The sequence below is a fragment of the Microtus pennsylvanicus genome, chromosome 4 (genome assembly GCF_037038515.1).
Source record: "Microtus pennsylvanicus isolate mMicPen1 chromosome 4, mMicPen1.hap1, whole genome shotgun sequence".
Classification (NCBI taxonomy): Eukaryota; Metazoa; Chordata; class Mammalia; order Rodentia; family Cricetidae; genus Microtus; species Microtus pennsylvanicus.
The window spans coordinates 32,379,940-32,407,618 of NC_134582.1; positions in this window are offsets into that span (position 1 = coordinate 32,379,940).

The following is a 27,679-nucleotide window of genomic DNA, read 5'->3' on the forward strand; positions in this document are numbered from 1 at the left end:
TGACAAACTTATTGCTGTGGCAAATACATTTCTTTATGAATCTTATTTCTTTGTTTTAATTCTTGTGCTTAAGAAGTTGTTTCTATTGCTCACATAGAAAAATATTAACTTAGAATATAATCCATTTGGTATTAGACAATCATTTTAGAGGTTCTCCTGAAACCATATGGGCTGATCACAATGCGTTTATAAATTTAGGAACACACACATTTATGCACATATTTACGCATGGATATATACATGGATATTCATATATATAATATTATTTTAATTCTGGGTTATTTTAGTTAATTTGAGTTTTTTACATAAACAAAATTATTTAAAATATCTGTTCTTATGCTACTTAAATTTTACTATGTTTTTTGCCATTTTATTGTTGGTAGACAGGGTATTATCAGTTTTAAAAAGTGATATTTGATGTCAATAAAATATAGAATTTAATTAGTGAATACCATATTTAATCCCAGAGGATATGTTTACCAGGTTTTATCATTTGCTTTACATTTGCAACCCATCAATGAGAAAATAGCATGATGTAGATATTTTGTTTTAATGAGTATCTAACTTATTATGAAATGAAAATTCAGGAGAGCAGGAATAATAATATTTCAGGAGATATAATTCAAACATATATTAAATAGATATTTGACCCATTGGAATATATAATTTGCTAATTGACTTCAGATAATACATTTAACATTTCTCTAGTACTAAAGAAAGGAAAATCAAGCCACAACAAGACCCAACCATACTCTTGTTGAAACAGACATAATAGAAAATACTAAGAATATCAAAAGCTTTTTGGGTTGAAAGAAATAGAATTAAAACATACTTCTTTTGATGAACTGACACTTGGGAAGTCATGATCAGATACTATACTGGTAAATGGCAGACCAAAGTAACAATTTGACTGAAGTCTCTCTTGGTGAAACAATGAGTTGATTTGTTTTACTTACAGTAGCAAAAATAAGGGGTTACTCAGAGTACTGAGGGTAACCCCAAAATAGCCACATCAAAAAATACCCCATTCCAGGAAAGATGTCAATATCTCCATAGCTTCATAGATGGGCACACTATTTAGTTAAATGAATACCCTGTATTTATTTTAGTATCTTTGGAGACTAACACAAACTTGCATCATAATTTTAGGCTATTTGGAAAAGGGTGCTAGAAGATCTGGCTGAAATTTTAGGGAGGGTTCTAATGATCATAATTATTTCTTGTTTCTCTGAGAGAAGGCTAACAGGCCTAATTTTCAAGGTCTCTTGTGGGTACCCACAGCTTCCTCAGTACTCTTATCTTGTTCCATAGGTTTGACAGGCTCCAAGCAAATGTTATTGATTATCCTTCATTATGGGTCACATCTGAAGGGGTATCAAGCTTAGTAACCAACTTCTACCCCCTAGGAAGAAAAGTACACACTCTGGAAGTGTAATTACCTACCCTTAGGACACGTTCAGTTATTTTTCCTTGCATGGCACTCTATTCATATGTATCTGCTAATGTGCCTTGGTGCCACCAGGAGCCAAAGTATAATTATCCCCAGAATTCCCCCAAGCTCAATTTTTTTCTATGTAAGTGAGAGACCAAAAAGACTTTCAATTCAATAAGAAATATCTGGTCAACCATACATAGCTCTCTTACAAACAACATTAGCCCCTCTCCTCTGTTAGGGGAGCAGCTATTAAGGTTTCCACCATGTAAGATGTAATTCCTGCATAGAAGTTGATACAGTGGGGCTCATTAGTAGCTCCTTGTAGTCCACCTCATTGATGACTTGTCCTTTGTCTTTCAAAGCAATCCATTTATTACTTTCTGTCAATGTTTACTTTGGAACCCATAGCTCAAAATATATCTTGCCATGTTTTTATTTTTTTGTCACTGTATCACAAACCTGTATCTGCACTGTGTCTTCTCATTCACTCCTTAATTCAACTTATCTAACAGATAAGATCCTGACAAGGAGGATGCTTGTCATTGTTTGATCATTCCTGTCTTATGTGAGCAAATCTTTCTGAGCTAACATCTGAGCCTCAGTTGCATGTCTTATCATTCATGGCAGGGTAATGCAACTGCTACTGAATCTTACTTAAAAAACTCTTATTCCAAATATGTAATTTTCAAAGACCACAACAGCATGTTTCTTGGTACATTAGTCATTTGTAAATTGTCTCTGTGCTTCCTTAACTTACCATATCTGCCAAGGATATGTGTCACTCCACGCACAGAAGAAAGATTCCACACACCCCAAATGCCACAAGGAAAGAAAAATTCTATAGGGATTATGCCCATGGACACCCAGCCTCAGCAGCTCATCTATGGTTATGTATGTCTGCTGTGGGACAATTATCTTCTACTCTGTAAAAATTTGTCACTTGTATTGCTTTCATAAAACACTGATTGGCCAGTACCAGGCAGGAAGTTTAGGCAGCGTGACCAGGCAGGAATATAGGTGGGGCAACCAGAACAGGAGAATTCTGAGAAGAGGAAAAGCTGAATCTGAAGACATCACCCAGATGCAGAGGAAGCCAGATGAAAATGCCTCACTGATAAAGAAATCAAGCCACATGACTAACAAAGACAAGAAATGTGGGTTAATATAAGATGTAAGAATTTGTTAATAAGAATGCCTGAGCTACTAAGCCAACCAGTTTATAATTAATGTAGACTTCTGTGTGTTTCTTTGGGACTGAACAACTGTGGGACTGGGCAGGCCAGAAACCTTTGTCAACAAATGGCACCAATGTGGACAACTAAATCCACTTAAAACCTGAGTTTGGTAAGTAATTCTAAACACAAAAGAAAAGAGTTAAGCATGGCTTCTTGGCATCAGCATTTTCTCCGGTGGGCTCTGTTTACAAGCTAATCTCATTTAAGAGAGCCTTTCAGACTCAGATTTAGATGCAAAAACCTTGCAACTCTTTTAAGAGGCTCTGCCACAAAACACTTAAATGGTGTTTATGAATAGCCAACAACATGCTTCTTGGTGGTAGCATGACTTTGAAACTCCACAGAGATGTGGCATAACCCGCTGATACCTCCACCATGAGTCTAGACTCTCAGAAAGCTAAGGAATGGGGTGGATCCAGCTGTCAAAGCCAGGGCTCTAATCCTAGCCATATTGCTTAGCAAATTGAAGACTCATGTGATCAGAAAAAGAGATACACAGTAAAGATAGAATCAGACTAAATAAAACCTCTAAACATCTTACACTGTGTTAAAAAAATGTATGTAGGCTTGGGAGAGAAAACAAAAAGGATAAAGTTCATCAGAGGGAGAGGGACAGGGAGAGAGAGAGAGAGAGAGAGAGAGAGAGAGAGAGAGAGAGAGAGAGAGAGAGAAGTTGAGTGTGTTGGCACACACCTTTTATCCCAGCACTTGGAAGGGAGAGGCAGGGAGATCTCTGTGAGTTCAAGAACAGCCTGCTCTAAAGAATGAGCTACAGGGCAGCAAAGATATACAGAGCAACCCTGTCTCATAAAAATCAAAAATCAAAAGAAAAGAAAGAGTTCAAATAGATGGAAAATACACAGAGAATATTTTTGTGTTGTCTTTGAATTGTATGACTGCTGAGGAAGGAGCAACAGCTGCTAAAAGATACTTGCTTATAAATGCTGCCAGATTAATCCAACACATGTATTTTGAAAATGTCTTGGCTTCAAAATTTAAGTCAAAAGAAATATTACTTTGGAGAAGAGGCTTTGCTTTTATTTCTGCAGGAAATGAGAATGTGTGGATTCATTATGGGTTAAAAAAATCAGGTTTCATCAAGGAAGATTCCCTGAAAAATCTCCAGTAGGAGCAGATGGCCCAGATGATGTAACATTTTAGAAGACCTGTTGGAGTTTCTGATAAGTTCTAAATCCAGAACAGTTTCAAGACTGCTGGCTAAGATGATCAAGCCTCACAGAATACTCCAGTCAGGACCTGAGCATAATTCTAAATTTATTTAGGTACCCATAAGATTATCAGCACTCCTACTCAGCAGAAAATAGCATGGAAAATTATGCCCACTTTTCCCAAAAATAAATTATGGATATTTATCTTTGTTTAGAGTGTTAAATGGTCAGGAAAAAAGCTTTAAAAAAGGAGATAGATTCAGGGTTTTTGTTTTGAAAAAAAAAAAAAGGATGGAGAGAAGTGCTGTGGGACAATTGTCTTATACCCTGTAAAGATTTGTTGCTTGTATTGCTTTAATAAAATGCTGATTGTCCAGTAGCCAGGCAGGAAGTATAGGCGGAGTGACCAGGTAGGAATTAGAGGCAGGGCAATAAGAACAGGAGAATTCTTGGAAGAGGAGAAGTTGAGTCTGCAGTTGTAATACAGATGCAGAGGAAGCAAGATGAAAATGGTTAGCTGATAAAAAGTACCAAACCAAGTGGCTGACACAGAGAAGAATTGAGGGTTAATGTAGGATGTAAGAGTTAATAAGAAGCCTGAGATAACTGGCCAACCAGTTTATGATTAATGTAGATCTCTGTGTGTTTCTTTGTGATTGAACGGCTGTGGGACCTAGCTCGACAGAAATCTCAGTCAACAATATAATCATGGCAGGTACTATGCCATTGCTTGTCTTTAACTCATATTTGATTTTGTATATTCTTGTTCAAAAGACATGATCATGTGTTTTTTGAACATGACCAAATGTCTACTCATTCCAGATAAGGCATCAGGGAATGATAAGTATAACTTACCAAGTATATTTGGGTGAATTAAACAGTTAATTTAGCTTACTTATGGGAAAATAGACCACACTTAACAATCACATCACTGAAAAGACTCACTCATTCATGGATAATTAATGACTTCCACATAACCATGTAGATGACATCTCTCCTTCAGTTAATTTTCTGTTCTTTGGGTCTATTTACTGTATCATCTTTAGATAACACACACAGTGGGGACAAATTTATGTATAGTTGTAAGGAAGTACAGGGGAGTAGCTATTTTAGGTGAGGGTCTAATGATTAACTAACCATTCTATTACAGAAAATCGATAGGACCAATCTAAAGGTTTTGGCGGGTAACCACAGCTGTTGAATAAGCTAATAACGGCTGTTATGCTCAAAACATAGAACTTCACAACTTCTGATTGAAATGTAATATGCTAAAGTTCTCTGGAAAATCCTTGGCCATTTCATGTAAAGTAAGCCAAATGTATGATTCGGCAATATAGTTACTTGGCATTAACTCTAGAGGAAGGAGAATTTATCCTTACCCCAAAATGTATCCATGAATATTCATGGTAGATCTGTTTACCATACCTACAAATAGAAAAGACATGCCAAGTTCTTTAAGAGCAAAAAGGTGAATGATGACACAGCACAGTGGAATTCTCTATAGTGATAAGCAGTGAACTACTGGAATATCCATTAATTGGCTTAATCTTGAAGGTATTAAACTAAAAGAGGTGAGAACATAATGAAAATATCATTTTTTAAATTATATACATGACGCTTTTGAAATCACAAATCTATTGGATAGAGAAACGAGATTGATAAAAATTGGTGGAAGGAATAACGTGACGAGGAGAAATGATAGGAGAAAGTATATATTTACAACAATGGAATGTTTCCCCATTTTAATCATGTCATCAATTATATACATTTATACATGAGCCAATATTCATAGAAACATCCTGTCTAATACAAAACTTATTTTCTATAATTTCAAAAGCATAAGAAGCGTGAGAAGTAAATCATCTTATTTTATTCAGTTTGCTTTATATTCATGCATTTTTCTTTTATATGTTTGTTTTCTCCTGTATGTTTAAGATCAGTATACAAACTACTGAGTTTCATCATGACATCCTTCTCATTCATACCCTTTGCCCGCTTCCCTCTCCAGGTAGTTTTCTTTATTGCTCACCCAGTTAATTACACTTGCTGCTGTGTTACTGCATGTATTCCTTTACCATCTCCATTTCTGTTTCCTTAACGTTTCCCCTCATCACTGCCTTCTAGTTCTGTGACCCACACGTTCTCAGATACAAATACAAACAATATACATAAACACAGATTTCACAGATGAGAGAAAAAAAATCTTTGTGTTTCTACTTCTGACATATTTATTTCACTTAACAAAATGAATGCCAGTTTGATTCCCTTTCCCAAGAATGTTATGATTTCATTTTTCTTTACATCTCATAAGACTCCATTGCATATGTACACAATGTTTTTATTCTTCACAATAGATATATAAGTCTGTTCCCACATTTACTTGAGTGAATATTTTTACATGCATTCACTTTCAGTCTTTGTATGTTGTTGCTGGAAAGATGAATTGCCTTACAGGCATTGAGTAGTTGGATGTTGCATTCTACTTTTCTATGCCAAGTCACATCTTTTCAATAGAGAACTAGTACCATGAAATTTATTTCTGGCTATTTTGAATAATCTATGTTCAGGTTTTGTTATAGGTGTGTGTGTGTGTGTGTGTGTGTGTGTGTGTGTGTGTGTGTGTGTGTGTGTGTAATGTGTACAGTTGAGTGAATATTGGTGCTGGCAGATATGAAGACCAGAGGTCCATGTGTGGTATCTTCTTCAGTCTCTACCTCATTTCCTAAAGCATTCTCTCACTAAATCCAGAGCTCAGAGATTCAGCCTGTCAGGCTGGCTGTAGAACTTCATTGATCCATTTTATTTGCCTTTCCAGTGTTGGGATTCAAGTTTATTGCCATAATACTTGACCCTTACATGGAAGCTGGGATTCATACTCAGGTCTTCATGCTTGCATAGCAAGCATTTTACTGATGGGCCCATCTTCTATGAACCTTTTTATGTTGAAGTGGTTTCAAATCTTATAACTTTGATTATTTGTTTAATACTTTTTAATTTACCCTTTTAGTGAAGTTCTTTTGTATTCTTTATATTTTCAAGCTCATGTTTGATAAACTTCATATTATGCATCTAGAATTAATTAATATTTTCTTTAATATAGTGGTTTTGTGCTCTTCTAAATCCTCAGTTTAGTCTCATATTGAAGGACATTGTTTCCATTTCATTTTTGAAGGAATTTTTTAAAAAGATCCTAAAATTGTGTGTGTGTGTGTGTGTGTGTGTGTGTGTGTGTGTGTGTGTGTGTGATTAATTCTAACTGGACTTTATAGTGCAACCTATACATGGCTTATTTGGTTGTGACTCATAGATTTCAGCACCATGTGAAAATGCTGTCTTAGAATCTATAGGGTAATGTGGGACCTAATTTCTCTGTAATTCCTGCAAAAATGTTGTCTGTCTGGTAGATATAGTTACTTTTGTAGACTTGTGATGTCAAAACCTATGGTGTCTTTGAAGGTGTAGTATCAAAAATCTTTGCTTTCTTTCTCTTTGATAATATATGAACATAAATATTGAGTACCTGAAATTCACCTTTTCCCAAAAGTTTCTTACTGGGGCCAGATTAGGGGACATGCTCAAAGCCTCAGAATATGAAGTTGTAATGACAACTGGGCTTCTTTCTCTTTTACCTGCATTCTTAGGAGTTGGGAGGCCACATCCCCTGACCCTGTGGAAGAACATTATGATCTATGGTGCAGTGTTTTCTTCCTAGTATTGTAACACCCAATATTCTAGATTTTGTCTCCTCTCAGTCTCCTCTTCAGCACTCTAGAATCTTTCTAGAAACTCAATCCTCAGCATATAACTACAAATATGTTTTCTTTTTCCTTCCATCTTTTAGAAAACAGGTAAGTGCTATGTGCCTCTAATCTGCTAGCATGGATTAATCTAAAGTATTTATCTTAATGGATCAGAGTTCCCAATCAATATTTATGTATAGGATTCTGGCAATGGCAAGTTTTCTGCCTCCTGATTTTTGTGACACTGTTATATATTTTATTTCTATAATATTACATGTATGATACATTCAGAGTACCCATATAATGCTTTAATTTTAATTTTTAATATTTAGTCAAAATATATTTTTATTTTTGCAATTCATTATCATTTCAAGAGAATTATTTTGTCCCTATGTAGATAGCATTGACTACTGCCTGTTTTTTCAACATTTCTTTCTGGTGCTCAGTGATTGATTCTATCTGATAATATTCTGACAATTCTAATTTTTTGCCTTGTCAACTGTGTTTTTGTTAGGTTCACAGTGCTTGGTTGACAGTTTTTCCTTTCCTCTCTTCAAAGAAAGAAATCCATTATTTGTATACTTTCTGAATAAAAGTCTGATTTCATGCTCTACACAAATTTTGTTTTACTTATTTTCAAGTTTTTTGATCCTCACCTGATAAATTTTGTGCTTCATTCTGTGATAATGATTCAGTGGTCATATAGGTTGGGCACATACCTTAGGAGCAGCATTTTGTGTTTGTGCTCATTCAAATTGTCTTTTCTTCAAAAAGTGAAGGTGATCATGACAAGAAATAACTCTATCTTGTCTCTTCTTGACAAAAGCTGAGAGTATCCATAGTGTTCCTGTCTGACATTCTAACCTTGCTCCATGACCTTCAGCTAAGCATGCCTAAGAATACATTTTCTGTTTTTTCTTGCTGAGCTACTTTTAAAATGCACATGATAACCAATGGGAATCTCCACCCAAGAGGGTCAGAGATAGGCCTAACTCCACATGCTTTCTTGTTTGAGGGTACTACTTCCAAATGAATCATAGCATTTTCTTCATGTTCTGCAGGTAATAACTCTTTCTTCATTCTGTTTTCTCATTGTGTAGATTTAATGTATGCACCCAGAGGAAAGACCATTGTGTCCATAACTTACCATGTCACAGCGTTACATGAACAGGCTTATGAACATATATTTTGTTTTAGATTCTTAGGAAATTTTTGTGCCATTTTCTAGGGAAATTCTTTTACCGCTCCCTCCTTATGATCTCATTCAGGATAACATAGTATGCAGACTTTAAACTGCCGACTGGTTCTTCAATACACTTGGAAATTGGTCTTCCTTCCTTTTTCCTTCCTCCCTTCCTTTTTTTCTTTGACATTCCTTTCTCCTAGTGATTAATTTTAATTTTTTATTCCAATGTTATTTCATCCCATATTTTCTTATGTGCTCTAACCTGGTGTTAATCTTACCCAATATATTAGTTCTCTTTCTTTTATTTTCTACATTTTTATTTACATTCTTAAAATAAATTCCTCATATTTCTTTTTTTTTTAATTGTTATTTTTTTATTGAAAAAAAATTTCCGCCTCCTCCCAGCCTCCCATTTTCCTCCCTCTCATCCCACTCCTCTCTCCCTCCCCCCACTCCTCTCCCCCTCCCTCTCCAGTCTGAAGAGCAGTCAGGGTTCCCTGCCCTGTGGAAAGTCCAAAGTCCTCCCCCCTCCATCCTGGTCTTGGAAGGTGAACATCCAAACTGGCTAGGCTCCCACAAAGCCAGAACATGAAGTAGGATCAAAACCCAGTGCCATTGTCCTTGGCTTCTCAGCAGCCCTCATTGTCTGCCGTATTCAGAGAGTTCCGGTTTTATCCCATGCTTTTTCAGTCACAGTCCAGCTGGCCTTGGTGAGCTCCCAGTAGATCAGCTCCACTGTCTCAGTGGGTGGGTGCACCCGTCGTGGTCCTGACTTCTTTGCTCATGTTCTCCCTCCTTCTGCTCCTCATTGGGACCTTGGAAGCTCAGTCCGGTGCTCCAGTGTGGGTTTCTGTCTCTATCTCCATCCATCGCCAGATGAAGGTTCCGTCCAGATGAAACTCCTCGGCACCTAAACAGGGCTGCCTGGTAGCCCCCCTCATATTTCTTAAACAGATATATTTCTTTATGTTCTTAAAAGCATTTGTAAAGTCTGCTAGGATGTTTCATTACTTTTTAGCTAAGCTTTTGTCTTATTCATGGTAATTTTTATTCCACTGATTTTTTTTCTCTCTTGCTCATACCTTATGTGTTCTGCTACTTTCAGGATTATTAAATCAGTCTCGGGAGTGTGCTAGGGATGCTAGTTTTTATTTTTTTAATAAAATTAGATATTGTTCTAATATGAAGTCAATGAATTGTGATGCATTTGCCCTATAAAATCTTGCTTTTATGAATTTGTACTGGCAGGTCTAGAACAACCTCTATGTTAGAACTATTTCATCCTTGCTGCAAAGATGAGCCCCTTCTGAGGAATTGATCCAATACCTAATGTACCATAAGATATTTCTCCCACACTTAAGAGAATAACCTGTGTCTACCGTTTGTGAGCCATCACATTTTTTCAATCAGTTGATTTCTGGTGATTACACACACCCAGTATGCCAGCATAGCTTCCCCTGGCTAAAGCACAGATCAATACTCTGTCACAGCCAGTCCAAATCTCCAGGGCTTATCCTCTTTATAATTCTCTAACATTCGTCCTTACAAAATTCTTCATTTCTTGAACCTCTGTCTTTCAAGTTTATCTCCTAAACTCACTGAAACCATTCAGTTTCATCCATGATATGTATGGCCCTGTTACTGTTTCCTAGCAACAAACTGCTGAAATCCCTTACCCAGGGAATCACAATTTTTTGGAGCCTGTTACCAAATGCCTAAAGCATTGTTTTCTGTATTTTCTGCTTTGTTGTTAGCCATTGGGTTTTTATAATTTTCAATCATTCAGTGCTAGAGTCTTATAGAAAGGAACAAGAAGCTCTTCAGGAAATTAAAATATATTTTAATTACAGTATTAGCAACTCTTTGTTACAGGAACATGTACACATGTTGTAATATGTATGTATGCACGAGTTGATATGTATGGACAGAGAGAAACAGAAATAAATAACACAAACCAGTTAGAATCCCAGGAGGGTGAATGATTTCTCACTATTTCTGTTAGTGTGATCATTTTCATAGGAGTGATATGTTTGTATTGCTATTACAATTTGATTTCGTTATATTTTACTGTGGCATGGAGTAATTATTGCATAGAATGCTTATTTCAAAGCCATATGACAAAATAAGTATTTATTTTGTGTCTGCTAAACAGAAAGTCTACTGAAAGGAATGGTGACTGAAGCCATGTGAACACCAAGATCTGTTGTAGGGAGGTCGTTTGTTTGTTTCCCAGCTGCATGGTAGCTCAGACCCAAAAAAATTACACTGAAACTATATTATTTAAAACACTGCTCAACACAATAGCTCTAGCTTTTTATTGGTTAACTCTTATATATTAATTTAACCCATCTCCATTAGCCTGTGTATCACCACATGGCAGTACCTTACAGCGTAAAGTTCTCTCTGGCTCTGCCTCCTTTCTCTCAGCGTTCACTTTAATCTTCCCTGCCTACCTAAGTTCTGCTTTATCAACAGGCCAAGGCAGTTTCTTTTCTCACCAATGATATTCAAAGCATACAGAGGGGAATCCCACATCACCTCCCCTTTTCTGTTTAAATAAAAAAGAAGGTTTTAACTTTCACATAGTAAAATTACATTAACCAGTTATCAAGCAAGATTTATAGTTACAATATTTATATCTATTTTATCTTTTATTATAACTAAGGAAAGCTATATTATTACTATCTATTCTTCAAATCCATCAAAGATTCCAAAAGGATATAATATTACCTAAGTAAACAGAAAGTGCATTATAAGCAACTACAAAAACAACTCTAGAATTGACAGAGATATCTCGCCGCTTGGAGTCACCCAAGATTCTTATGTATCATTCGGGAATCCATCTTCAGCCAACAGGCCCATAGTGTTTGGCAGACTTTTCCATAAAGCAGGAAATTTCAAAGACATTTCCACCTATAATGGTAGTTTGTCAGTCACTTTCTTCTGTGTTCTGCAGAATGTCTAGCAGACATTCATGTATCAGGAACCCCAGAGGATTGTCTCAACTTTAAGCAAGTTTAGCAGTGATTTCTCTGTGCATCCTGCATGTCCAGTTAGCATCAAGCAGTCCAGTCAAGAGCAGTTTCTTGTACAAATGGCCAACCAACTCCGTAAGAAGTCTCTTTGATGTTCATCTTCCTCTTGAAGTAGATTGGTGCTTCCAGGAACAGATGTGTCTCACTGTCATAAAAAAGTCCTAAGATCTTAAACATTTTAAATGCCATATTTTGTAGTTTCTGAAAAGTTTGAAGAATGCCTATCCATCTTACATACAACTCTGCACATCAAGAAAATCTAACTAATGTGACTACAAGCTTGACTATTATTGATGATTATCTATTAACATATATTTATTAATTATACATTATATTTTTAAATGAGCTGCGAAAATACAATACCTTAATAAAGATCAGTACACATATAATAAAATTGACCTTAAATTTGTATCAATAAACCAAATCTCTATAGCATATCCCCCTTTTAATGTAAAGAAACATTTACAAACAATTTTTGGAATTTGAGCATAGTTCTCTCTCTCCAAACTTATTCCTGCTGTTTATTGTGTGAAGTAAATTTTTGATGGTTGTTCAAGGTGACCTTTTAGGTGGTCTTGGTCCATCAAACCACATTAGCCTGGAATGAATCTACAGGTTCTCATCCTCTGTGGAAACAAAAGAAGAATCTCTTTTCCAAAGCAACATATCTTTAGACAAATTCTGAAATCAAGATACCTTTAAAATATATATGTGGGTTTAGTTTAACAGCCCATACAATAAAATGTCTTTCTGTACATGGCTCATTCACAATCAAAGAGTTCAAAGAAAATACAATAATATACATAATCCAGACTGCCTGTATATTCTCCATCATTATATGGCTTATTTTTCTTTACTGCCTTTATCTATGACTGTCTGTTCTCTGTCTCTTTAAACACTTTGTTTTATATATTATAAACAATTAGCTTCTCTTTAACTTTCTATATGTTTTTTATTATCTCTCCGAAGCCTACATATATTTATCTAACACTGTAACCCATTTAGAGGTCTTTTCCATCTGAATTTGTCTTTATTGCATATCTGTAATCCTGACCAGAAGGGCTTCTTCAAATGCTAAGCCCTTCTTATGAACTTAAGCAGCATTTTGCTGGGGGAAATACACCACTGCCTGCTTGCTTCACCCAGTCCATCATGGCAGAGCTGTTTGTTGCCTCTGAGAGCCATGCTCACAGCCCCATTTTTAGGCACACAGCAAATTTATGTTGCCATTAAGCAAGTTGTAGCAGTCTGCTCACAAACCCCACTTACATGCTTCATGGCCAGACCTCCAGAGTTTGTGCTGCCAGCACAGCCCAGAAAGCCAGCATTTAAAAACTGTAAGACATATAAAAGCAAACCAATACAAGAAAATCATATGACTATATTATAGTCTATCAGAAAATAAGTGAAGTGACTTATTAAGGAGATAAAGTGTTTGAATTGGTTTCCTACAAAAAGTAGTAAATAAAACTCAGAGGAAACATCAAAACAGCAATAAATGTTACAAGCACTCATATAGATGGTGATCTAGCCTCCATTTGGATCCCATAAAATGTAAAATAGGTAACTGTGAGGTTAATCACCAAAAGCAACAATAAGAAACAACATGAACAAAATAAACAGTTTGTAGCATAATTTTTAGTGTTACAGCAGAGATCTTTGCATTTTAAAATTTAGCACTATAGGAGTACTCTGTTTAAAATAATCATACAAATTTTAAGCTACTTTTGAATATTGAGGCATTAAATTTTAAATACCGATAATTTGCACGCATTTACATGTCAATAAATATTTTAGTGGACTCAGTTATATGTTATGCTATCAGAGACTCTTCAATTATGTAATGAACTCCTAAAATGCATTCAATATTATATTTTATTATGGTTCAAAGTTGGCAAATTTGTTTCAAAAGTAGTTATGATTCAGCATACCTGAGCATGTGCAAAGACACAAGTGTTGAAGACTGATCGAAAAGACTGGTGAACTTAGGGAAAGAAAAACATGAACCGAAATCTGAAAAATAAAAAGTATTCACAATGAATAGAAACAAATTAATATTTAAAAGATGAATTTCTTTTTTGAATTAAATGGCTTAAATATTACCTGCTTAGTCTTTCCCCATAATTCTCTAGTAAGGCATGAAGCTGCCTGTGTTACTATGGTTTTAGTCATGTATTTGATGAACTTCATGAAGTTTTCACAAACTTTGTGTTCCGCCATTATAAAGGAACTACTTTTTCCTCAGTTGGCATCAGAGAAGAAAAATATTTATTGCCAGTTAGCCTATAAATTATCTTATTTCACTGGAGTAGAGAACCTGCAAAGAAGTTGGAATATTCTTTCTCAGTCATGTATCTTACTCTATTTTAAGGTACATTTTCATGTCTTCTATCAAGACTAGCATCTAATTTCTTAACTCTAAATTTGGACTGGCTTTGTGATATGGGAGGACACATTAAATATAGCAAAGAAAAAATCTTGTGACTTTTAAGTCTAGGTCTTAATAGGACCTTCACTCTTCAATCAACCCCAGGAGATATTTTTATATACTCAGATGCTTCACAAACAGAATGAAAATCGAGCCTGAAGAAACAGGTGCTAGGTCCCAGTGAAGGATTACATTGGAACAAAACAGATGCATTTGACATGAATAGGTCTAAACAGCTGACTCATTAGCTCAGTAATAAATAAAATGATTGTTTTAAGACACAACTAGGTTTTAAGACAGTCTGCTATGCAACAGTTGTTAAATGACACCGAAACTGATATAACAAGAACCTAAAAATTATATGGCACTGAATTTGAGATCAGAAAATGGTGCAGTGGTGGCATAGAGAAGTCTGAACAAATTGGGAGCAAGCTGAAAAGACACGGGGTTGTTGGCATCTTCAAAAGGGGGAACTGAACTAGTCAGTGCAAGGAAGAGCCACACAAAATACAACTTGATAAATGGTGGACGTTTGAAAATACACTTAACATGATGTTTCCATCTAGAGAAGAAAAAGCATGGAATGTTAAAAGTGTCTATTTCCTTCTAGCTCTGAATGGAAAGATGTTGCAGGAAAGAATTAGAAGCCACTTAGAGCTATCCATGGTGACTGTTTTAGTCAACATCAGAAAGGCTTCCTCTACCAGTAGGTGAGAGAAGATGCTGTGCCACACAGCCAAATACTATGCAGACAGAGTCTAAATTAGAGGACTCCATCGGTAAAGATTTGAGAACCTTGTGGAAGAGGGAGAGAAAAGATTGTAGGAGTCAAAGAAAATGGAGGGTACCAGGAGAGCATGGCCCACCAAATCATCTAAGTAGGGCTTATGTACTCTCACAGAGACTGAAGCAGAAATCATGGAGCCTGCACGGGTCTGCATCAGGTGCTCTGCATGTGTTCTGGCTCTTAGCATTGTGTTTCTGTGGCACCTTTAACAGTGGAGCCTGTATATGTCTCTGACTCTTTGCCACTTCAGGGACTCTTTTCCTCCTGTTCTATAGCTCTGTCCAGCCTTGATATGAAGCCTTTTGCCTTGTGTTTTTGTATTTTGTTTTGTTTTGTTTGGATGTCATCTCTTAGAGGCCTGAACCTTTATGAAGAGGAAATGAAGGGGGAGTGGATCTGGGAGAGAGGGGAAGTGGGTCAGAACCAGGAGGAGAGGAGAAAGAAGAAACTGTCTTTGGGATGTAGTGTATGGGAGAGCAATCTAATTTCAAATAAAACAAAACAAAGAAACAACATAAGTAGTAACTCAGAAAACAAACAGAATGAAGGTTCTTAGGATGACAGACTTAAAAGTGGTTTTGTACAAAAAATAATACTGTATTTATAGAGCTTTTCATTAAATCTACTTTTTAGTATTTTACTGAAAATATTAAAAGCTTTTGAGTCAGATTTTTTAGTAACAGTCTTGTTGATGTCAACCTACATCCAGTAGTTCAATATGGGCCTTTGCCACACTTCCTACATATACCAGAGTCCTCCTATTCTTGTCATTGTTAGAGGAGACATTACTCCTAGGAATTCCTTGTCTACAGTCCCTTCTTAGATGTCCTATTCTACCACAATTAAAACATTTGGCATTTTAGTGTCTCCTCATAGCATTGGAAATCGCTTCTCCTACTCAAGGTTCAGTACTATGGTCAAATGTTTCAACATTCATTGTATGCAAGATCCATCCATCTATTGGTGCTCTTGTTACATTCTAAGTTGGCATTTTCAAAAGTCAAGGAATCAATTAATATAGCTCTAGTTTCAGGGTCTGTCACTCCTAATTGTACAGCCTTAGTTAATCTTTGAAAGAAGTTAGTAAAGGGTTCTCTCTGGCCCTGTTTAACCATGTATATATATATACATATGATTCAGTCCTCTTTCATGGTTCCTGAATCCTGCCCCAAGCATTTAAAGCTGCTGTGCTACATAAGGATAGGGTGCATTTCTTGGAGCAAGCCTATTCCTCAGAATCAGAGTAATGACCCTCACCAAGAATTTGATCTTGGGAAGTCTCAAATCTTTTTGCTTTCCCCTCTTTCCCTAAAATTTTTGCCTCTTCTATCCAATAACACTTCCAAAGCAGCTAAAGTCCATTTTCTAGTACCACTGAGGTTAATTGAAGCCAATTAACCTTGAGGCCCAGGTTTTCACCATTTTCGTGACAAATGGTGCATGTAGCCCATAAGAAACTGTTGCTTGTATTATTTCTTTTAGATCACTCACATGTCTTGGTTCCCATGCCTATTCGTTGAATACCTTAGGGTACTTTGTGCCAGATGGTCTTTCTGTGGAAATTACTAGATATGCAATTGAAACTTTGTGTAAGTCATCCAGGGGTCTGGCATGTACTGATGAGTCTAAAACCTGTTCTTGTACCTTCTGTCCCTGCTCAGCAATTTCAATAAATTCCTCAATCTTTTCAAATCTTTTTACGACTGCCCTTTTAAAAGTCTGAATCTCCTGTCCAGTGTTCTGTTCTAATGACCTCACTGAGGAATCCAACTGGTTTAGTATAGATACTGTCTTATCATTGGACATATCATAACTTTTCAACAGACTCTGACGGTTATATTCAAGAGTACAAATTCTTTCAAATAATTTTGTCAAATTGATGCTATCCTTCCCCATAGTATTGAACTATTTTTAATGAGATAATATTGAAAACAAAACTAATTCTTAGAATATAATAAAAGGAAGGAAAATAGTGTAAGCCTTCCATATGATAAGCAAAATAATTATTGAACTCTTGGATATTATCAGTCATTTTTTTGTAGTTTTTCAGATCTTACCTATCATAAAGCAATTGCAATGAATTGAGTAGGTGTATTAATAGCTATCAGCCAGGAGGTGTTGCAGTTGCAGGCAATTGGCTGAGACACTAGCAGCAGCAAACATCATGTGTTGCTTACTTAAGTACTGAAAAATATGCTTTTTTAACAATTTAAGAACAGTTATTAAGGCAATCATTGATTCCATGAGTTGGGGCCCAGGATAAAGAGAAAATCCAAAGTTTTCTGTCGGTGCGAGTTGTGGACTGTCTGCCCAGACAATGAAATAATCACTTAGAAACTATATTATTGTGATACTGTTTGGCCAATAGCTTAAGCATATTTTTGGCTTTCTCTTATATCTTAAATTAACCCATTTCTGTTAATTTGTGTATTGCCACATGGCAGTGGCTTTACTGGCAAGTTTTCTGTGCCTCTGTCTCCTACAGGTGGCTACATGGATTCTCTCTGACTCCACCTACTCTCTCCTCCTCTATCTGCTTGGAACTCCAGACATGCCCTATTCTGCTAAGCCACTGCTCTAAAAAGATTTATTCATATACCAATAAAAGCAACACATAGACAGAAGGACTTCCCACAGCATTTCCCATTTTCTGTTTAAACCAAAAGGAAGGTTTTAACTTTAACATATAAAAAGAAAAGTATCAAGCAAGAATTACAGTTATAACATTTATATCTAATTTATCTTTTATCATAACTAAGGAAAACTGTAATTATAACTATTTATTCTTCAATTCCATCAAAGACCACTGAAGGATATGATATTACCTAAGTTAACAGGAAGTGTATTGTAGGCAACTTCCAAAACTCTAGAATTGACAGAGACATCTCACTGCCTGGACAGTTACCCAAAGTTCTTCTGTAACATGGGGATATGTATTCTTCAGCCTACTGGCACATAGTATCTGGCAGACTTTCCCATGAATCAGGAAATTTCAAAGACATATCCCCCTTTAAATGTAAACATATAGACAGAAGAATTTCCCACACCATGTCTGTAGAGTTTAAATTTTGTCATGATTTTTTCAAGTCGTGATAGATTCTCTTGAGTAGGGAGCCATACTAAACTAGTATGGCTAGTGAAAAATGAGTTCTGTTTCAACAGGGAAAAATGAGAACCTAAAAAACAGGTATGAATCTGCAAAGTATATTGTGATTTTAAAGATTTAATTTTTAAAAATTGGATGAGCATGTATATATGAGTTTTTAAGTACAGGGACAGAAGAGGCATCATATTTTTTTGGATGTGAAATTTCCTGTGATTGTGAGCCATCAAGTATGGTGCTAGGAAGCAGGTTCTACTCCTCTGCAAGAGAAGCAAATGCTCTACATGGCTGAGCTAGCTTTCCTGGCCATGTTTTGCAATTGCAAATTACTACATTGCAAGTCTGTAAGTTGAAGCTGATAAGCATTGGGAAATCAAACCTAAGAAAGATACAGGCCCAGTTATAAGAAAGAGAAAAAAATGCTAACAGTGTAGTACAAGAGACTGGGTTGAAAGAACAGACTGTGCTGAAGTAATTTAAAAAAACAAACAAGATTCTACTTGATATAATGTTGAGTATGCAAAGGCATAATTTACTATAATACAAATATGTATAAAAATCATTTGATTTATAAAAATTTTTTCAGCCAAGTGCATGACAAGCTGAAGTCAGGGAAAAGTTCTATGGATAAGATTGTGTGCACATGATATGTCACAAAATCATTTTACTATAGCAATCAGTTATATTCAGAGTTCAATTAAGTATGCCGAATTTGTGATAGATTAATAATCAGAGTAAATATCAATCCCCAGTGTTCAGAGAACATTTGTATAAAAGATTTAACAAGTATGATGTTTTTACACAGTCTTAACCATGCATGATCTTGGAAAAGAAAACAATGGATTTTGTTCTGCGCTAGAAAATGGAGCTTCTCCCAAATGATCACAACCTCTCTGTCAAGGACATTTTCATGAAAACTACAGTTGTATAAACAGAGTCTTCGGAAGAAATGAGTTCCTATTATAAATGTGAAAACTGCATAAAGTCAGGGGTGTGGAGGAGCTTAAAGTCACAAAGGCTTGGACTGAGAGCATTAGAGATACTTGGAATATGATGTTCTATAAATCATATATGACTTTGTAATAACTGTGTTTCTTACGCAGCAGGATGTATCACATACATATTTATAGTCACTTATGCTTTCTTGGAGAAATGCTTTGTTCTAGGATGGGCCAAACCTCTTGAGAAATCTCAAAGACTCATGTTTAATCTAGAAACTGTTCGCCACAGCACTTTAAAGTCAAAACATCTTAAAGAACGTGATCTGTGTTTTGCTCCCTTCCATTGACTTATTTCATGCCCTGGTCTACAACCCATCTGTATGTAAATTTTAGCTCTATTATTATTCACAATTTATTAAGCACCCTCCATATCATGCCTTAGAACACATTTGAAATGACCTTAAAATAGAGTGTTGGTAATTTTAACTGACTCACTTTGACAAGATTCCCACCCACTCACTTGATGCCTTATGAAGACACTGATGATAATCAAGGTGCAATTATCCAAAGCAGCAAGGGAAGTCAGCAATGTTTGATGATTAATCATAAAACTGCTATCAATTATAGAGACAGTCATCTTGTCTTCCCTGGAAGAGGTCTGAAGTAGAACATTTCATTCTCACAGACATTATAGAGACACGTGTCGTAACTGTCAAGCTTGGCAAATCACTGTGTGGAACAAAATAGCAACTTTAACAATATATAGTCATTTAACAAACCTTGACAGAGAAGTTCCATCCTTATAGACGCTTCTTTATCATTTACATAGCTGTTTTGTCATGTCCAGTCTAAAATTTCTGTTTACTTATAAATGTGCCTGGATATTACCATGACTTTTAGCTTTAACAGACTTTGGAACTAACAGGGAATCAAAGCATGGAATGAAATTTAAAAAAACCATGTAAGTTAAAATATTAACCTGTAGAATCTGCATTTGTAAAATACGATATAAACTCAATTAACACTCAACACCAAACATAAAAGAAAAATGGAATAAGAGTCCAAGCAAGATTTTGTGAAGAGTAGGGGTCCTGGGACTACCAATTATTAGTCCTAAAAAAGTACTAAGATGGTAAAAGATTGCAGAAAGTATGTAAAGATGAACAAAATTGCTCTTTTCCATATATATTGCATATATTTCCAAATATTTGAGAAAAGACCACCCATTATTTTGCTTCAATTTTCAGCAATTTGTGTCATGCAATAGGCTAATATATAATAGACTAACCATCATCCCCACATAGGAATCAACATACCAAATATATATTCCAAAATATTTCTAAAGCAGAAACTTGAATGGATATAAAAAGTATTTACCTGCATGGCACTGAATTCAGGTAAGTTTCCATAAATATATTTTTAGGGCAAGCATACATACATACATACAGGTATGTTTCCTTTTCCTTTTCTAAAAAAATATTTAAAATTTCAATTAAGTATCTCTTTCTCCTTTCCTTTTTGTCACCCCAGCCCCTCCCATGTCCTTTCCCTTGATACCTCTCTTGTTTCTTGGGCGCTCCTTCTAAAATTGGTGACCTCATTTTCTTTGATTATTTTTATATCTAAATTCATAAATATGTGAGTACAGCCTGCCAAGACTGCTCAGTGTTGCTTGTGTATATGTGATTTCAGGGCTGATCACCTTTTATTGAATACCAAATATAAACTCATCTCTGGACAAGACGGATTCTCCCTCTCAGTTATTAATTGCCTATAATTCTTTGTTGTGTCTTTATTGACTCCATCAAGCTGAAGTCACAAGACAACCCTGGAAATTTAATAACAAAGAATGACATATTTGATAAATACACAACTTATTAGTGTACATCAATTGAAGTCTCTAAGAAAGTGCACATATTTAGACAAGTGCACCCTGAGTCTAAGCTACAGGGGTTCCACTCATGAATATCGACGCAAAAATCCTCAACAAAATACTGGCAAACCGAATCCAAGAACACATCCGAAAAATTATACATTATGATCAAGTAGGCTTCATTCCTGAGATGCAGGGCTGGTTCAACATACGAAAATCTATCAATGTAATCCAGCATATAAATAAACTGAAAGAAAAAAACCATATGATCATTTCATTAGATGCTGAAAAAGCATTTGACAAAATTCAACATCCATTTATGTTAAAAGTCTTGGAGAGATTAGGGATACAAGGGTCATACCTAAATATAATAAAAGCTATATACAGCAAACCGACAGCTAACATCAAATTAAACGGAGTGAAACTCAAAGCCATCCCGCTTAACTCAGGAACACAACAAGGCTGTCCACTCTCTCCATACCTCTTCAATATAGTGCTGGAAGTTCTAGCAATAGCAATAAGACCACATAATGGGATCAAGGGGATTCGAATTGGAAAGGAAGAAGTTAAACTTTCGTTATTCGCAGATGATATGATAGTGTACATAAGCGACCCCCAAAACTCCACCAAAGAACTTTTACAGCTGATAAACAGCTTTAGTAATGTGGCAGGATACAAGATCAACTCCAAAAAATCAGTCGCCCTCTTATACACAAAGGATATGGAAGCAGAGAGGGAAATCAGAGAAGCTTCTCCATTCACGATAGCCACAAACAGCATAAAATATCTTGGGGTAAATCTAACCAAGGAAGTGAAAGATCTATTTGACAAGAACTTTAAGGCATTGAAGAAAGAAATTGAGGAGGATACCAAAAAAATGGATGGACATCCCTTGCTCTTGGATTGGGAGGATCAACATAGTAAAAATGGCAATTCTACCAAAGGCAATTTATAGATTCAATGCAATCCTCATCAAGATCCCATCAAAATTCTTCACAGATCTGGAGAGGACAATAATCAACTTTATATGGAAAAACAAAAAACCCAGGATAGCCAAAACAATCCTATACAATAAAGGATTGTCTGGAGGCATTACCATCCCTGACTTCAAACTCTATTACAGAGCTACAGTAATGAAAACAGGGTGGTACTGGCATAAAAACAGAGAAGTCGACCAATGGAATCGTATAGAAGACCCGGATTTAATCCCACAAACCTATGAACACCTCATTTTCGATTGTAGTAATAAGGGCGCTGCAGGGCTGTGTCCCCAAAACCCCAAGCCGCCTGCCCGGCTAGCTTTACCCGAAATAATTACACAGACACTGTATTCTTTTAAACACTGCTTGGCCCTTAGCTCTAGCCCTTACTGGCTAATTGTCACATATTAATTTAGCCCATTTCTAATCATCTGTGTAGCGCCCCTAGGTGCGCTTACCGGGAAGATTCTAGCCTAAGTCCATCCTGGGTAGGAGCTTCATAGCGTGCGTCTTTCCTGGAGCAGGTAGCATGGCGTCTCTCCTGCGTCTGCTCCGGAGAGCAGAGCTGTGGAGTCTGACCTCACTTCCTCTTCCTCCCGGCATTCTGTTCTGTTTACTCCACCCACCTAAGGGTGGGCCTATCCAATGGGCCTAGCAGTTTCTTTATTGCTTAACCAAGGAAATCAACAGATTGATATATGACACTCCCCCATCACTTCCCCTTTTTCTGTTTAAACAAAAAAGAAAGGCTTTAACTTTAACATAGTAAAATTACATATAGCAAAACAGTTATCAAGCAAGAATTACAGTTACAATATTTATGTCTATTTTATCTTTTATCATAACTAAGGAAAACTATAACTATCTATTCATTCTTCAACTCCAGCAAAGACTCCAGAAGGATATAATACTACCTAAGTAAACAAGAAATAAGAAAACTCTAGAAATGACAGAGACATCTCGCTGCCTGGACAGTCACCCAAAGTTCCTCTGTACCGTTGGGGCATCCATCTTCAGCCTACAGGCCCATGGTATCCAGCAGACATTTCCATAAAGCAGGAAAATTCAAAGTCAGTTCAGTCACTATCTGTTGTGTCCTGCAGAATGTCTTGCAGACTCTTTCATGAATCAGGAACCCCGAAAGATCATCTCACCTTAGGCAAGTTCAGTAGTCCTCTCTCTGTGGGTTCTCTGTGTCCAGTTTATGCAATAGTCCAGGCAAGAGCAGTTTCTTGCCCAAATGGCTATCAAACTCCATAAGGTACCTCTTCGGTGCCCATCTTCCTCTTGAAGGAGATTGGTGCTGCCAGGGGCCTAGTGTCTCATTGTCAGGAAAAGTCCTCAGTTATTAAAACATTAAATGTCCTATTCTGTAATCTTTGAAAGACATGAAGAATATCTATCTAAAATATATCTCTATATATATCTAGAAAATCTAACTAACATGACTGCAAGCTTTACTATTATCGATGATTATCCATTAACAACCTATATTTCTTAATTATGCAGTACATATTTAAATGAACTACACAATCACAATACCTTAATAAATATCGGAAATACATATACATATAATAAAATTGACCTTAAAATCCATACCAATGCAAATTATTCATACCTATATCATTTCCCCCTTTAAATGTAAAAGAATGTTTATAAACCATATTTGGGAACATGGGCGCAGTTTTTTCTCTCCAAACTGCTTCCTGCTGAATGGGGGCGTCGTTAATTAGGTCTTTCATGGTATAACCTGTGTGCTAGGGTCATCTCAGTTGGCAGTTGAGCGAAGCAATTTTCTGAAGATGTTCACAGCAACCCTTCAGGAGGACGTGGTCCATCATACCAAATCGGGATTGAAGAAATGAACAGGGTCTCATCCTCTGTGAAAACAAAAGAAGACTCTCTCCAAAGCATCATATCCTTAGATCCAAATTCTGATATCATACCCTCATGATATCCGTTCTGGTTCCACTGGGCAGCCCATATAATGAAATGTCTCTCTGTACTTAGCTCCTTCACAGTCAAAAATTTTAAAGAAAACACAATAATACAAAGAATCCAGACTCTCTGTGAATTTTTCATCTTTACGTGGCTTATTTTTACTCTATCACTTTACTTTATTCTGTCTCTTTAAAGACTTTACCTTTTTTTTTTAAAACCATTAACTTTATTCTCTATATTCTTTTTCTTCTCTCTCCCAAGCCTACGTACATTCATCCAACAGTGTGACTCGTTTAGTGGTCTGAATCTGTCCTATTGTGAATCTGCAATTTTTTACTATCCAGGAGCACTTTTGATTTGCGCCTTTAAATCACTAGGCGCTTAAGAATCTAAGCTGTGACATTCCTAGGTTAACTTTTTGCTTTTTGAGCATATATCTTTGACCTGGAATAACCCTGTAGACCAGGCTGTCTTTGAACTCTCAGAGATCCGCCTGTCTCTGCCTCCCAGGCATTGGGATTAAAGGCGTGTGCTACCACACCTTGAACTCACAGAGATCTGTTCGTCTCTGCCTTCTAGGCACTGGGATTAAAGGCGTATGCTACCACACCTTGAAGTCACAGAGGTTTACTTTAAGAATTTTAACTTTTAGTCTGTATATATTTTTAACACTGTAAATCATTTAAAATTTTTCTTTGTCTTTGAATCTCTTTACTGTATCTCTCTCTGTTTTTCTGACCACAAGAGCCTTTAATTTACCAAGCAATATCAGTAGGACTGAAGGCGTGGCTTTGCCAGCTAGATCCAGTCCATTCCTTAACTTTCCAGCCTCATGGCCTTTCAAGGTCCCTGCCAGCCAGCGAGCTACAACAGACAACACTCAAGTCCTCTCTTGGTAGCCGGCCCTCCTGTCTCAAACAGTCAGAGTTTGCCCTGGCAGGATGGCCCAGAAAGCCAGCATTTTTAAAACAACACAGGTTTGTTCCTGCTGCTGAGTCAGGAAAATTTCAAAATGGAGGACATACCATTTTGTGCTAGCTCTGGGGCCACCAGGTAGGAGCGGCACTCAGCACTTTAATTCTGAGACTGAGTGTGCAGCACAGAAATTCTTTTCATCCAAGTTACATCCAAATCTGACACACAGAGCACTGCGCAGTCTGAAAACACGACCCTATGGCGGCAGGAATCTGCCATGCTCTTCCGCCTGCCTAAGCCTGATTCTGCCTTCTGCCCAGGAGCAGGCGGGGAGCTCTGAGTCATTGTCAAGGTCTCAGAGCACTCTCCTTCCGATCCCAAGCGGGAACACAAACATAAAGCCAGAGTTTGCACTGGCGGCACAGCCCCAGGAAGCCACGCTTTGAAATGACACAGCGTTTTTTCTGCCGCTGTTGCCGAATCAGGAAATCTCTCTACAGCACGCCACCAACATACAGCAAAAATCTGTGTTAAACTCTCTCTCCATTATTTTTAAGCCTTCTCAGGTTTTTTAAGTGGGTTTAGCCCATCACGTGGGGCGCCATTTGTAGTAATAGGGGAGTGGCGACAGGGCTGCGTCCCCAAACACCCAGCCGCCTGGCTCGGCTAGCTTAGTTGGTAGAGCATGAGACTCTTAATCTCAGGGTCGTGGGTTCGAGCCCCACGTTGGGCGCCATTAGTGATGGGGGAGTGTCATATATCATTCGATAAAGGAGCTAAAAGTATACAATGGAAGAAAGAAAGCATCTTCAACAAATGGTGCTGGCACAACTGGATGTCAACCTGTAGAAGAATGAAAATAGACCCATATCTATCACCGTGCACAAAACTCAAGTCCAAATGGATTAAAGACCTCAATATCAGCCCGAAAACACTGAACCTGATAGAAGAGAAAGTGGGAAATACCCTACAACAGATGGGCACAGGTGATCGCTTCTTAGGTATAACCCCAGAAGCACAGACATTAAGGGCAACATTGAATAAATGGGACCTACTAAAACTGAGAAGCTTCTGTAAAGCAAAGGACACTGTCACTAAGACACAAAGGCAACCTACTGACTGGGAGAAGATCTTCACCAACCCCACAACAGACAAAGGTCTGATCTCCAAAATATATAGAGAACTCAAGAAACTAGACTTTAAAAGGCTAATTAACCCAATTAAAAAATGGGGCACTGAACTGAACAGAGAATTCTCAACAGAAGAAGTTCAAATGGCCAAAAGACACTTAAGGTCGTGCTCAATCTCCTTAGCAATCAGGGAAATGCAAATCAAAACAACTTTGAGATATCATCTTACACCTGTCAGAATGGCTAAAGTCAAAAACACCAAGGATAGCCTTTGCTGGAGAGGCTGTGGAGGAAGGGGTACACTCATCCATTGCTGGTGGGAATGCAATCTTGTGCAACCACTGTGGAAGTCAGTGTTTCGGTTTCTCAGGAAATTCGGGATCAACCTACCCCTCGACCCAGCAATACCACTCTTGGGAATTTACCCAAGAGATGCTCTATCATATGTCAAAAGCATTTGTTCAACTATGTTCATAGCAGTATTATTTGTAATAGCCAGAACCTGGAAACAACCTACATGCCCTTCAATGGAAGAATGGATGAAGAAAGTATGGAATATATACACATTAGAGTACTACGCTGTGGTAAAAAACAATGACTTCTCGAATTTTGCATGCAAATGGATGGAAATAGATAACACTATCCTGAGTGAGGTATCCCAGACCCAAAAAGATGAACATGGGATGTACTCACTCATAATTGGTTTCTAGCCATAAATAGGGCTCACGGAGTCTACAATAGGCGAATCTAAAGAAGCTAAGTAAGAAGGTGAACCCAAGGAAAAACATATAGTTATCCTCTTGGATAAGGGAAGTAGACAAAATTGCCGGGGAGAAAAGTGGGATGTTGGGGGTGTGGTGGGATGGGGGTAAGGGGAGATGGGGAGAGAAAAGGTAGAAGGAAAGTAGGGGGGACTTGGGGAAACAGGAGGATCGGGATAAAGGAAGGTTGGATAGGGGAGCACGGAACCCCATTTCTTAGTTAAAGGACCCACTTTAGGATGGGCAGGAGACTTGACCCTAGAGGGGCTCCCAGGTGCCCAAGCCGAGGCCCCCAGTTAGTTCCTTGGGCAACTGAGGATAGGGAACCTGAAATGACCCTATCCTAGAGCAATACTGACGAATATCATGCATATCATCCTAGAACTTTCATCTGGCGATGGATGGAGATAGAGACAGAGACCCACACTGGAACACTGGATAGAGCTCCCAAGGTCCCAAGGAGGAGCAGAAGGAGGGAGAACATGAGCAAAGAAGTCGGGACCACGAGGGGTGCACCCACCCACTGAGACAGTGGAGCTGATCTACTGGGAGCTCACCAAGGCCAGCTGGACTGTTACCAAAAAAAGCATGGGATAAAACTGTACTCTCTGAACATGACGAACAATAAGGGCTGATGAGACGCCAAGGACAATGGCACGCGGTTTTGATCCAACGCAATGTGCTGGCTTGGTGGGAGCCTAGCCAGTTTGGATGTTCACCTTCCTAGATATGGACGGAGGGGGGAGGACCTAGGACTTACCACAGGGCAGGGAACCCTGACTGCTCTTTGGACTGGAGAGGGAGGGGGAGAAAAGTGGGGGGAAGGGGAGAGGGGTGGGAGGAGGGGGAGAAGAATGGGAGGAGGGGGAGGGAAATGGGAGGCTGGGAGGAGGTGGAAATTTGTTTTTTTTTCTTTCTTTTCTTTATTCTCCTTTTATCAATTAAAAAAAAAGTTTGCTTTTAAAAAAAAAAGAGTTTATTGCTAACCCTCCCAGTTCAAAAAAAAAAAAAAAAAGATAA